At 40.1% G+C, this 14,595-nt stretch overlaps 1 protein-coding gene across 1 annotated transcript in view; it reads left to right on the forward strand.

Moving 5' to 3' along the window:
* PTPRD (protein tyrosine phosphatase receptor type D) overlaps window positions 1-14,595 on the forward strand; it is a 601,896-nt gene that overhangs the window by 12,427 nt on the left and 574,874 nt on the right. The gene's annotated exons all lie outside the window — the stretch shown is intronic.

The following is a 14,595-nucleotide window of genomic DNA, read 5'->3' on the forward strand; positions in this document are numbered from 1 at the left end:
TGTTACTCTAACATCTGCCCATTTGTACCCCAGCCAGCTCATTTTCTCAGGAAAACACATGGAAGGATAGGTAGGGATTGTAGTGTGCTCTGTCAGACCAAAGGAAGAGGTATGTTGCAGAGCTGAAAGCCTTTTGCTGTTAAAACAAGTTGGGGAGCTGGTGGAGATATCCGCTTGAGTACCTTAGCTGATTGCAACTCCATGGGTATCGTATCACGGAGGTTGTCTCTAAGTAGCTAGTGAGAACCAAATCCTTGTAAGGCTCTGATTCTGCAGCTGAATCTGCTGATGCAGACCCTTGTGTTTGTATGGGGCTCTGGAACAACGGGATCCCACATAGGCACAGGGGTCCACATTAGCACCTCTGATTGGGCACAGGATAGTTTGATGGAATTAAAATTTAAAAGTAACAGGGATGAAGGGCAGTTACTGGAATTTCAGTCCACAAAAGAGCTACATTTGCATCAAGTCGTGGGCAGAGGTGCATGCTGATTTTCGTTACATCTGACCCAGTTAGTTCATTCCTAACATTATCATAGAGATTTTATATGGTTCTGATCTGATTGTTCCAGGTTATGCTTGTTAAGCACAGATACTTTGATTTAGGTGTTAAAATGTCTTGTCAAACTAGATCCTCATCTATATCATATCGGGGGGAGGGATAGCTCAGTGGTTTGAGCATTGATCTGCTAAACCCAGGGTTGTGAGTTCAATCCTTGAGGGGGCCTCTTACGGATCTGGGGCAAAATCAGTACTTGGTCCTGCTAGTGAAGGCAGGGGACTGGACTCAATGATCTTTCAAGGTCCCTTCCAGTTCTAGGAGATAGGATATCTCCATTAATTAATTAAGGATATTCATAGATCTTTGATAAAGTGGGAGCTAACTAGAGAAGAAAGAAGTGGAAGGGAAGTGATATTTTATTTGAGCATCTTTTTGGGCTCTTTTTGGTACCAGTGAGTGCAGCCAGACTTTGGGAAAGAAAAACAGATCATATATCATGGAATTTGGACTATCCCTCTCCACATCCCCTGCCCTTTAGCAGAGATTCTATGGGTGGCACATTGGAAATGTGGATACTTTTTGGAGAGGGTGGTCTCCAGACAAATTGAAACCCTTGTTTGGATATGTCAATGTGTCCATTGGATATGAAGCCAAGTCAGACTACTGTATGATGTCTTTGGGAGGGGAAAGAAAAAGGCAATTAGGGTGTATTTTAAGAATTGTAGATCATATTTCTCTAAGTCGGGGCCTTTATATTAAAAGAAAAGTCAATATAAACCATTTCTAGTTTAGTTTTGTTAATCCCAAATTACCTTTTTAATAAGTTAGGGAAGAAGGAACGTAGTTTATAGTAAATTTCCTTGGGCTGTGGAATTTGCTACTTATATACATGTTGTGGTTTTGGGGTTGGGAGTAATTAATTCTTTCTCCCCAATCAATGTCAATACAAATAAATCTGAAGTAACAGTCTATAGAGTTAATAGTAGAAAACAAATGCATATATCATAAGGTGAGAATAATAGCATGGGGGGATTCTATGTGAGTCTTATTAAATAAAATAGAAAAATAAGAACAAACCAAAAGCCTGATAGAATAAACTGTTAATACTTTGACCCTCCCTTTCCCCCACTCCTGCATCATTGCTTGGTGAATCTTGTCACAAATCTCTAAGTTTTGAACTAGCTGTATGTAGGGTTGCCGCCTTTCGAATAGCTGGCAACTGGACTCCTGAAGCCCGCCCTATTCCCCGCCTCTTCTCCCCAAGGCTCTGCTCCATCACTCACTCCTCTTCCCCATTCCCCCTGTTGCTTACTGGATTGTCTCCATCTCTCTCCCCCATTTCCAAGTTGAGCTCCTTCTACTCCAGGGCTGGGATTGGAGCTGCTGCAGCCTGACAAGGAGCCTGCCTGTAGGTGGGACGTGGACATGAGCGGGGACTGGCATGGGTTAATGACCCAGTGCCTTCCCTTGCCCCATGGTAACCAGAATTTTGGTGTTCAGTCAGTACATCTGACCAGACACTACCAGGTCCCCTTTTCGCCCAGACTTTTCAATCAAAAACTGGGCACCTGCTAATCCTAAATAGCACCCAGACACATTGTCCAAAAACTGGACTGTCCAGGTAAAACCCGGATAGGTGGCAACCCTTGTGGTGTAAGGTTTGTATCATGGGACTCCCACTGGCTTTAATTGGAATAATGCACATGACTTTAGACAACTTCTAGAAATGTAGACCTACAATGTTCTATTTAACCTGCTTTTGGGTGAAGCTGATAAAAGCAGCATAAGAAGAGCAAAAAGCACATACAGTAACCAAAAACTAATTTTACTCACTGTGTAATTGTCACATTAATTTCATGGTGGTACAAAGGAGATTTAGAGCCTTTCCGCTGGGAATCTTTCCATTTATTTCAGTGGGTATTGGACCAGGCCCTAAATGCCCAGATTAACATCTATGAATGACTGTGCAATTAATAAGAGAGAGACAGTGTGGGGAAAGACAAGCTTTCAAGTTACACAGAGATGCTCTTCCGGTCTGGGAAGTGTAATCAGACTATCACAGCTAAATACAAGGTAGAACAGATTGTTCAGCAAAAGTAGATTAACACATATTTCAAGGGACCATTCAGGGTGAAACGGGCTATTAACATGTCTCCATAGAGAGGACAAGTGGAGGGAAAAGCTTGGGGATGGTGTTAAATGGATTGCAGATTGTTGTAATAAGCCATAAATCAAGTGTCTCTGTTAGTCTGTGAGTGAGCTCCCAGGCTTGTCTTTGAAGGTATCATGCAGGTTTCCTTTGAGGATGAGCGCTGTGAAGTCAGAGTAATCACTTTGTGAAAAGTGTTCACCCACAGGTGACATGGTGTTCTTGTCTTTTATCATTTTTCAGTTATTTTACATTTTTTATAATTTTTCTCAAAAGCGTCTCTCTCTCACCAACAGAAGTTGGTCCAGTAAAAGATATTACTTCACCCACCTTGTCCCTCAAATATCCTGGGGCCAACATGGCAACAAAACGACATATACAATTAATAGTTGTAATTACCTATATGATGGCAGGTCATTCAAGGAACATCCCAACTTGTTTCAGAATTCTGGTAGGCATATGGGCAGACTGAAGTAGAGATCAAGAAAGCAGAAATTGGGCCTGTCTTTGATCTAGGGCTATTTGTTGGTCAGCTGGAGAGCCCTATCTTCCCCAGGCTATTGTCACAGGTTATATAAGAGCTCCTTGAATTAGCATGCAGAGACTTGGCACTGAAATACATAAATATCTTTTGTACTGAACGCAGGTGCCCAGATAATAGAGAGATTAGCACCGTACAAATAAAGTGAACCAACACTCCGCATGGCTTTGTACGAGGGCTGGGAGACAAAACTACACATTGGACAAAGACTGCATATTGGATGTCGAAGATCAGCTTGTGAGAAAACCATTTCTAGTGCAATATTGTCACCATTGTGAAATTCCATATATTTTAAATGTTGTTGAGCAGTCCAATGGCAGATAATTTTGACATTCTTATAATATATTAATTTTGTTACAAACAAAACACAGGGAGGATAGGACAGCACATAGTGCCTCCCACTTACATTAATAATATATTTATGGACCCGTTCATATGGGCCTATGCATAGAAACACACCACGGCAAGTGGGGAAGGAAGTGGCCAGGACATATGAACTCTTTTTGTTGTTGTAACTCCAAAACTAGTGCAGAAATCTATAACTTGTTCCCACAAGATCCAGCGGCCAGTAATCCTAGACAGGTGCTCTCTCTCCCAGAAGGTGATGATGTCTCATCTGTGGCTGGCCTATCTACACAGGGATGTTGTTGGTTACAACTGAGGGCTCCTTTGTAGACCTGTCAGTCCTGAATGACACTAGCTGGTGGTTAGGTCCCAGGCCAAAACTTTCAAAATTGGATGCCTAAAGGTAGGATCCTAAATTGCCATTTAAGCATCTAAATAGGTATCCTGATTTCACAATTCCTGAGCACCCAGAGTCTTCCATCTTCTAGGTGCTGAGCATTTTTGAAAATCATCTTATTTCTTTAGATGTCTACATAGGCATTTAGGAGCCTTACTTAAATCTTGGCCTTGGTGTCTTACCATGCCATCGGTTCCTCCTTTGCCATTGGCAGGTCAAGCCATCAATCTTCCGAGGTCCTGGTGTTCAGACCAGGAGAGTAAGCCTCCCATTTATATGCCACAAAATAGAATTTAAACTGAAGCAAGTTTTCCTCAGTTCCAGTTATTTGTGGATATGGGAATTATTTATAAAGTACTAATACATATAAAATTACTATGGAGGAATTCCTGTGATGCAGTATTATGAATAATGATGCAAATTCACTTTAAATACTTCATTTATTCATCTAAATCCCTCATTAATGACCAGAGACCTACCCAAATATGACTGTTTCTCACTCAAGATTGTTGATTTAAAAATAAAAAATTGAGGATACTTTGAGGATTTTTTTTTCTTGAAAAAATATCAATTTCTGTTTAAGTTGTCCCTGTAGGACATGAGTTAACCATTTTTACACAGCAAATAGAGGATATAATGAACAGAAAGAACCATGAAAAAATCCCTTTTCTGAGAGCATCAAGCTTTTTTTAAATATTACCAATACATTCTGAACATATGCCACAGAAATGGAAATGAACTTATGGAATCAGCCTCTATGTAATTGGTTCTTACCCAGGGTGTATAATTTTAGACATTTTTGCTGAGACATTTTTCCTTTTTTTCTTTTGTTTATGAAGAAAAAAAAGCAAACACAAAACGTATTTCCCACAAACATTTAGTCAGTAGCCTTCTGTTATAGAAAATGTAACAGAAAATTATAGGCTTCACTGTCTCTCAAGCAACTCTTTTTTTCCTTTTGCTATGTATGTATTTTGTTAATCTTAAGGGTAAATTTAAGTAATCTATTTCAGAGGGTTTATTGTGAGTAGCCCAGTTATTAGCAAAAACAACTATTGATTTGTTTTCAGCAAAGAAATGGCTTTGACATGGAGTCTTGATTGGCTGGTTTGTGAATCACAGATATCTCCTGTTTAAGGACAGAATGACTATTAACCAAGGGGCTTTGTGAAATGTATTAGATAGCAATGAAATGAACTTTATTTAAAAAAATCTCTATACAGGGGAAAAGGGAATTTTTCCACCACCATTTATATATAATTTAACAATCAACATTTTCAGCACCTGGGAGGATTTTTCACACTCACACACACCCATCTCCCTTTCTGTTTCATGTGCCTCCTAATAAATTATTGGCTAAATGGAGTTCCTCCCGCCCCACCCCCACCCCCGCAACCTCTGAAGGGATTTTAAGAGATTAATCCAAGTTTTAACTTGTCCAGGCTATGACACAGCTTCCAACAGTAGGATAAGAATCTTTGTGGTTATGGCTGAACTACTTGGGTCTTGAACCCTGAATGCCCACCTTTTAATTGATGCTGCGGAAGGCGAATGAGAGAATTTGTAATGAAGTAATGGCTATTCCTGCAAATGATGCTGTGGCCTGAACCCAGTAATGAGCTTAACACCTGGCAGACAATGCGAATGGCCCTAGAAATGAGCTCATTTTGGTTTCATTGTTCCCTGTGCTATGGAACAACACTTGAATTCAAAAGAAGCCTATGGTGTTTCTACACACATGCATATTTTGGATCTGAGCTATTATTTTTACAGTACAGTGCACTTACTTACAAAAGAAGAATTCCATCTCTCCTTTGTGCCACAAAAGGCACTTTATAGTCCACTTCCTCACCACCAAAAAGATGAACTGCTAGCTTGAATTTTAGCCCAGAATTAGTCCCTATGCTCAAATATTTTCACTCCGTTTTGTATCCAGTAGCTGTAAGTCTTCCAAAACCATTGTTTTGGTTTTTGTTTTTTTTTTACCCTGAGTTTAGGAAAGTTCCATATTTCCAAAAAATTTAGATGGGATTATATTTGATATGGTGCTTTTAAATCTCATTCTACACAATGTACACAGGCCTATTAAAGAAACAATTACAAAACCTCCAAATGCCAAAAGTTTAGGATGGAAAATTATAATACTAGTTGTACACAGATGGTTAGAAGTTTCCCCCTATATCATTGAAATTTAGCTAGATTTTTCCAATATGTTTGTGTACTGCTTCTTAGTAGAGGGAAATGTGAGTCTTATAGAATATAGATAACAAATATCTCGGAGGGGGACCCCAAAATGTTTGAAAAAACTAACTGGCATTAAATTGTATGCAATGGAACTGACTAAAGCAGTCCTTTTGTAAAGTAAGATACATTTGGTGGAAATTGGAGAAGGTCAGTGACAGGGCAGGTCTACACTACCCGCCTGAATCGGCGGGTAGAAATCGATCTCTCAGGGATCGAATTATCGCGTCTTGTTGGGACGCGACAATCAATCCCCGAATCGACGCTTCTACTCCACCAGCGGAGGTAGGAGTAAGCGCCGTCGATGGGGGAGCCGCGGAGGTCGATTTGCCGCTATTCACGTAGCTGAATTTGTGTATCTTAAATTGTACCCCTCCCGCTCCCCCCCGTAGTGAGGATGTAGCCACAGTAGATTTCATCAGTACAATCTCTATCCCTCCCCTACTATTCCCCCTCTCTCCTTAGCACTGCTGGGAGTATCAAAACAACAGCTTTTAAAAATCAGAATTCAAGCTAATGAAGTAAGGCAATGGAGCTGTTACAACTGATAGCGTCCTTAATTAGTCATCTGAGTGGGAATTGTTGGATCATCTAGAGGCACTGCTGCTTCAAGTATGTGAATTTCTTTATTTGTCTGTATAAATGTGCCATATATAACAAAACGTGTACACATGTAGTATTCTTTTAATCAGAACATATCCAAGACATGTTTGTTTAGCAGCAGGAATACCAACTATTGAGGATTGAATTCTAAAATCTTAAACAGCAGCCTATGACTGTTCTACCTTCCAGTTATAGAGAACATTTTAAGCTTGTTTACTGTATTTTTTTTTTAAGTTAACAGTTTAGTGTTCACTTTCCTGCAAAGCTGGTTTGTGTGTGTGTGTGCACGCATGTGTTTTGTTTTTTTGAAGGTGGAAACATGAGGATTATTTTTCATATGTATTGTTTGTGTCAAACAATGCGTGTAAAATAAAAATTAAAAAAATACAAGTTGACTGGTAAGCTATGCATGAAGGTTTGAAAGAAAAACAATGTTCAGGGAAGATTCCAGGTATGCTGACATCTGACATTCAGTATTTTGTAAGCTACCTTCAGAATGTGTTTTTAATTCTATTTGTGTGTGTGTGTGTGTGTGTGTGTCTGTGTGTGTCTGTGTGTGTGTGTGTGTAATGTACATGTGCTAAAACATTATAACCAGCAGCTTATTGGTCACATGGTCACATTTTGAAATGAGAGTTCTTTTACTATTTTATGACTTCATCAGAGCAATAAACCAGATTAGTTAGGATGACTTTAATAATGCTGTTCACTGATATAAGACCAGATTGTGAACCCATTATTCACATCAGTGAGCAGTTCTTCACCAGTAGTAGACTGAATGGGATTACTGGGATGAGTTAAGTATTCGTCAATGTGAATAAGGGGTTTGCACTCTGACCCATAGGGCTTTATGTCTGCGAAGTTCTGTCAATATGTTAACTGATGCTCACAGAGCCCCAAGAAGGTATTGTGGTATAGATAAGATATGTTCAATTTGCAAATATGGTTAATAAATAATAGATCTTATAAACTTCTTACAGATAGTTACAAATACATCTGTAGAAGAAAAGTAAAGCGGAAGGATGATCCAGTGGTTAAGGCACTAGCCCGAGCCCTAGCCAGGTTCAGTTCCCTGCTCCATCATAGACTTCCTGTGTGACCTCAACAACTCACTCAGCTGTGTTTACACTGGAGCTGGGAGGTGTAATTTCCAGCTCAAGGAGACACACCTGAACTAGTTTTGATTGAGCTAGTGTGCTAAAAATAGAAGTGTAGCCAGAGCGGTGAGAGGAGATAATCACCCGGAGTATGTGGTTTCAGATTGGTACATAGTTGGGGTGGCTCACGCCACCACTGCTATACTTCCATGTTTAGTGCATTAGCTTGATGAGAGTTAACTCAGGTTGTCTCCTTGAGCTAGAAATTATATCTTCCAACTCTAGTATAGACGTACCTGAGTCTCTCTGTACCCCATCTGTAAAATTAGGAAAATACACCTCTACCTTGATATAACGCTGTCCTCGGGAGCCAAAAAATCTTACTGTGTTATAGGTGAAACCGTGTTATATTGAGCTTGCTTTGATTCGCTGGAGTGCACAGCCCCCTCCCCCCGCCTCCTCCCGGAGCACTGCTTTACCACATTATATATGAAATCGTGTTATATCGGGTCACATTATATCGAGGTAGCGGTGTAGTACTGCCTAACCTCCTCACAGGGGGTGTGGTGAGGATAAATACACTGAGGATTGGAAGGCACTCAAATACTATAGTAATTGGGGCCACATAAGTACCAAAGATCGATAGGTAGAAGGGGTTGTAAGTGATCTGTTGGACCGTGTAACAATTGATTAACCATGTAATAAAACACCTAGTAACCATTTATTATCCCTCTCTAAACTATTTGTAAATGAGACCTTAAAATAAAGTGTGATGGATAATTCTATAGATGAGGAGGCTAACACAGAGACTGTTAAGTAATTAGCTCAGTGCTACAATAAGACTGAAGCAAAGTCAAAATTGGTGTTCCTGGCTCTCTGCCTTATGTTCAGTTCTCTAGACTATACTGCCACACACTAGCATTAACTTTGAATTTATAGTTTAAAGCCCCTTTTCCAAACTGGTGGAACATTATCTTATTCAGTTGATGGGACATGCTAAGCTTCCATTTTCAATTAATGATCCTATTTTTTGAATTCACTGAGAAAGTAAGATGCCGAAATCTTATGTTTTCCAGGAGTTATTTTTATGACAAGGCACACTTGATGACCCTAAACTGAAAGACTTGGTCTGAGACCGCAAGGGTTACTTACATGTCTCTGTAGCATCATTTCTAAACTAGTGCACTCTAGCAGACCCTTCTCTTCACACAGTTCCAAAGCCAGTCTGCCTGAATTAATGAACTTGAGCTACCTCTATATTGATGCTTAATTGGCATTACCAGAGATTGATAAATATAGACCTGTTACATTTCTGTCACTGATCACTTTGATATTTCCGAGTAGTTTTCTTTCTCTACCAAGTTGGTCTGAGCTAAGTATTTGCCGGCATAGTTCCAACTTATTACATTATAATACCATGACCGCTTCTACTGCTTGATTCAGACAACAAAATTATGTACCAGAGGGAGGAAGCATTATGAAATAGCACACCAATTTAATGCCCCAGAAAACTTAGATTTCACAGTATCATGCTCTCAAAGCAAAGTAAAACCAACATTTGCAGAGGAAAAGCATGAGAATGCTTCAGTTGTTATATAGCGGGAAACTGATCAGCATGTGGGAATTGTGTCCGTATATAAATATTAAATACCAAAAACCTCTAAGTAAATATCAGAAAAGAGTTGACTTAAACTGATAAAATCAAGGAATTTTGTGTTAAGGCAGACATATCTTAGCTCGCAGTCCTATGCAAGAAAAGTGTTGGGGTTGGGGCGGTAAAGTAAGGAAAGAGTGCTAGTGTTAACTTTGAATTTTGCAGATTTTTTTTTCCAGTTTGTCAGATCCTTCATGGCATTTAAACATAGTTTCTGGCATTTAATTTCCTTGGTGGTTTTCTTAAAGTAAATCTTTCATGGAAGGTTCTACAGTTACTGTATTATTTATCTGGAACTATTCTCCCAAGCTGGTCTTTTGGATACATATATAATTAGGCAGTGTTTTTAAAACTTGACTTTTATTAAAACATGTTTCATTTCCCCCTAAAGATTCTGGTCTCTTGGGTAAATCATTAGTCAGATTTTTAAAAATCTGTATTATTGACCTAAATGAACATGTATTATGCACTTTAATGAAATACATAATTAGATATTTAAAGAAAAGTATGTATCAACCTTATGGACTGCAGTGGCTTACAGTGTAATTAAAATAGTATATAGCCACATAAAACCCTGATTTTTTAACCATAACATCATGGCCAGTTCCAAAAAATAATAAAAATCAATAAGACCATAATATTGTATATGTATCTTATTAGCCAAATGTAATTTTTTTAAATTGAATAATAATTCTTTGCACTGATAGAGTGGCTTTCATCTAAGAATCTCAAAGCACTCGATACACATTAAATAATTAAGTCCCTCAACACACGTGAGATAGACATTTTACAGATGGAGAAACTGAGGCAAGGAGGAGTTAGATGACTTGTCCAAGGTCAAACGGTGAGTCAGTAGCACAGCTAAGAATAGAATTTGGGAGTCCTGATTCTCTGTTCTAACAACTAGATCACTTTTTGAGACTTTTTTTCCCATTATGAAAGTTCAAGAGTAGCGGCCCATTTGCCTTACTTCTCTTTTGTTGTTTACATAATTACATCTGACATAAAAACGTATGTGCTCTCGTGAGAAAATACACTACATTCCAGTAACTTTAGAAGACTGTAAAATAAAACTGGTAATTCTTTGGAGATGATTCACAAACATAGGAAGCACTCGTTTGACTGACAGTTTTGAAAATACTCTATTCTTTACCACAAAAAGATTTTTTGTTTTTTTTCCTCTCAAATTCCAGCTGCTCCTTCATAGTTACAAACGTTTGACAAATTTTGTCAGGGACAGTGTTCCAAATAAGCAGAGGTTCCTGAGGCTACTGACTCTCCTCCTATTCCCACCCCTTTGCTGATTACCCCTTTTCTCCCTTCCATGTGGCTGCTTTCTCCTTTTGTTTTCTTTCTCACTCCACTACTCTTGTCAGAATACATATACCGGTTCTATAAATCAATGGAAGAAAGCCAGGGAGGCAGGAGTTAGGAAAAAATAGCATGTGATCATGTAATTAAGGACTGTCATAGAGCATACACACAAGGAGGCCAAATTAAGCTTGCACAGTCACTCTTAATTCTGGCATTTCCTAACTTTTGAGTGCTTGACTTTGCAACTTAGTGCTCTTGTAAGAAAAAAAATTATATGTAAATTCCTAGATTTTTAAAAAGGAAATTTGAAAAAAAAAAAAAAAAAGAAAAGAAATTTCATCTTGTGGAATCACCTCAGCCCTCCCATGGTTTATCAGGGGAGTTGGAACCTTTGGATTGGCGGCACAGACCTCGGCCACTTGAGCTAACAAATAAATTGATAGTAGGACATTGTTAATGACATTGCTTAATGCACTTCTGGAAAGTGTTCAGAAGCTCAAGTGATAAGTGTAGTGTGAGAACCTATCTAGAATAGAATAGAACAAAACCATCTATATGGACCAACCACTAGAGAGGGATGAGATACACACTTCACCACTAACTGAAAGCGGAGGAATATAGACTCAAGAATTCCAGGTCCTGGAGGGGGAGTGTGCTGTAGAGATACCAGATCCGTTAGCCTGTGTTCCCTACAATCAGAGCCGGTGCTAGGCATAAGCAGACTAAGCAATTGCTTAGGGCTCTGAGCAGCTCGAGAGAGTTCTCTATTAATTATTAGTACATGTTAGTATGGGGAGGGAGACAAAAATATTCCCGCTTAGGGTCTCCAATGGGCTAGTACTGGCACTGCAACAAGTCTGACTCCTTCTGGCCCAGTCCTGTCTCTTCCTCACACACTGCTCCTTGTCCCAGGCTCTATCCCATTGGCCCTTTGTCCCAGTCTCCCCATTCCAATCTATTGCCGCTGCTGCCTCACCACTCTCTGCTCCTGGCTCTTGTCCCCCTCTGAATTCAAATCAGGCAGCTTCCTCCACTATCCTGTTTGGATGCTAGCAGAGGGAGCATTGAGAGCTCAAGAGAGAGCGTCTCCTGGCTGTCCATTCAGGTTCCTGGCCCTGCAGCCCATAGTAACTGGGAGCAGAAATTGCAGGAAGAGTCCTGCTCAGCCCCTGCTGCCCTAGATTGTAGTGCAGATGGAATTTTCAGATGTCAAACTCATATCAAGACTACTAATCAGATTCAGAGGCTTATAGCTTGGCCAAATATATGGGGGGCTATTTTCACAGGAACAGCAAAAGGCACATTCTTGACTCCAGAGTGATTCCCCCTGCCAAATTTCAAGCCCTTGCTCAACAGCACAGAGGCACTGGAGGCAGTTGTCAAAATCCCAGCAAGAATTTTTTTAACATGGACAAACTACAGTAATATATTTTTCCCTAATCATGTTCTCAGAAATGGCTGAGCCACTTTTGCTGAAGCTTTCCAGAAAATCTGAGCCTGACACAGCTATGCAGCATGAAAAATTTCAGCCTGAACAATTAAAGTTTGGCAAATCTACAACGAATTGAAAACAGGGTCTGATAATGGGAATACCAGGCTACCATAACTATAAGTGGAGCTGGTAAGGGTCAAACTGTACCTGGGCCTATGTCAGTGTTGAAAGGTGAGGGGAGGTTCAGGGAAGGTCCAAGCTAGCTCAATGGAACCTCCTTCCACCCTTTGCAGAAGAAAATGAGGCCCAGTCCTTGTGCTAGGGGAGTGCAAGAACTGAAGCTAGCATCCAGAGAGGAAAGAATAGGGCAAGGCATCTGCTGTGTTCAATAAGAGGAATTACTCTGGACAATGCTTCCCCACTTAAATCAGGCACAATGACTCTGGGACTTTGTGCTGGGATGGTTAATCTCTGCACTTCCTATTATAAAGGACTGTGCCTTAAAATCACTATCCAGCCCAAAAGATTTGGGGCAAGATTATCCTGTCCTATATTGCCCACTCAGGGGACATAAAGAAACTTCTTACTGCCCTGCAGGTACTATGCACCTGGTGGGTCCCAGCACAAGGATCGACAAGCAGCCTGCGTGGGACTGCTGCTCCTTCTCCTGCACAGGTGGGGTGGAGAATGGACAAGCAAGAAGTGGACAGAGCCAAATTGGTATAGAAAAGAAGTAGATAGATTTGTGACCTAGTCACAACTCCTTTCCTAGTCTGCTCCTGGAACAGCCCGCCCCTTCCTCAGAGCAGATTGTAAACGTACTTGTAGCCTTTCGCTTATACAGTAACTCCTCACTTATCATTGTAGTTATGTTCCTGAAAAATGCCACTTTAAGCGAAACGATGTTATGCTAATCCAATTTCCCCATAAGAATTAATGTAAACAGGGGGGGTTAGGTTCCAGGGGATTTTTTTTCACTAGACAAAAGTCTCTCTCTCTCTCTCTCTCTCTCTATATATATATATATATATACATACACACACACACACACACACACACACACTATAAGTTTTAAACAAACAATTTAATACTGGTACACAGCGATGATGATTGTGAAGCTTGGTTGAGGTGGTGGAGTCAGAGGGTGGGATATTTCCCAGGGAATGCCTTGCTGCTAAATGATGAACTAGCAATAGGCTGAGCCCTCAAGGGTTAACTCGTTGTTAATGTAGCCTCACATTCTACAAGACAGCATGAATGGAGCGGGGGAGAAAGCATGGCAGACAGAGACAGAGACGCACACCGTGTGTGTGTGTGTGTGTGAGAGAGATGCGCATTTCCCCTTTAAGTACGCGGCCTTGTTAAATAGAGCAGCAAGCTGAGACTGCAGCTGCTGCCAGGAAGCTCCCTCTGTCCTGAGCCCTGTCGTGTCCCCCTGCTCTATATGGAGAAGGGGTAAGTGGGATGCAGGAGCAGGGGGGAGGGGGACACCCTAACATTAGCTCGCCCCCCCCCCCATTGAAATATGGCTTGTGCTGTAAATGGTGCCATATTTTTCTGCAAGAAGGCAACCACGAAAGTTTAGAATGCATTTCACAGCTTTTACATTGCATGTTTTTGAAGTGTTCTTCTTTTAGGATGAAACATATTTATTTCTACTATTTTCTTGAGTTTATCCAAGTAATGAGCCTAATGAATCAGGATGGTTTTGGTAACAAATAGCACTTCTGTAAAATTTTACAATTCCAGAGCTCTGTACAAATGCTACCTAATACTGTTTAGAAAAAGACTAGGGCTTGATGCATCACCTATACAGGAGAGGATGGACAGGAGATGGAATAAAGTGGAGATACACCAGAAAATAGGTATTCTGACCTCACTGGCTTCTTTCTTCTCCTGCAGTGCTACATTTTCATGTTATCTAGGATCACTATTAAAGCAAAGTGACTGACTAGAGAAGTTTTAAATAAATAAAGATACTGTTCTGCTATGTTTGGGAGTGTATATTTCATGCTATGATATAAATAATACACTTTTTAAAAGCAACCTGCAGGTGGTCCTAGAGCTAATGCAACTGAATGGGAAATAATACATTTTAAAACTCTCGATTTTCTAGGAAGCATGCACTGTGTAATACTCTGATTCTGCAAACACTTCTGCGCGTCCTTAACTTTATAACCATGAGCAGTCCTGTTGCTCACAGTACTAAAGTTAAGAATGCATATAAATGTTTGCAGGATCAGAACTTAACAGCTCTTGTGTTAAGACAGAGAAACATACAGGTTTTTTCTGGCTATTTTAAAGAAAATATTTTTGAATA

This window comes from Trachemys scripta, chromosome 6 (genome assembly GCF_013100865.1).
Source record: "Trachemys scripta elegans isolate TJP31775 chromosome 6, CAS_Tse_1.0, whole genome shotgun sequence".
NCBI lineage: Eukaryota > Metazoa > Chordata > Testudines > Emydidae > Trachemys > Trachemys scripta.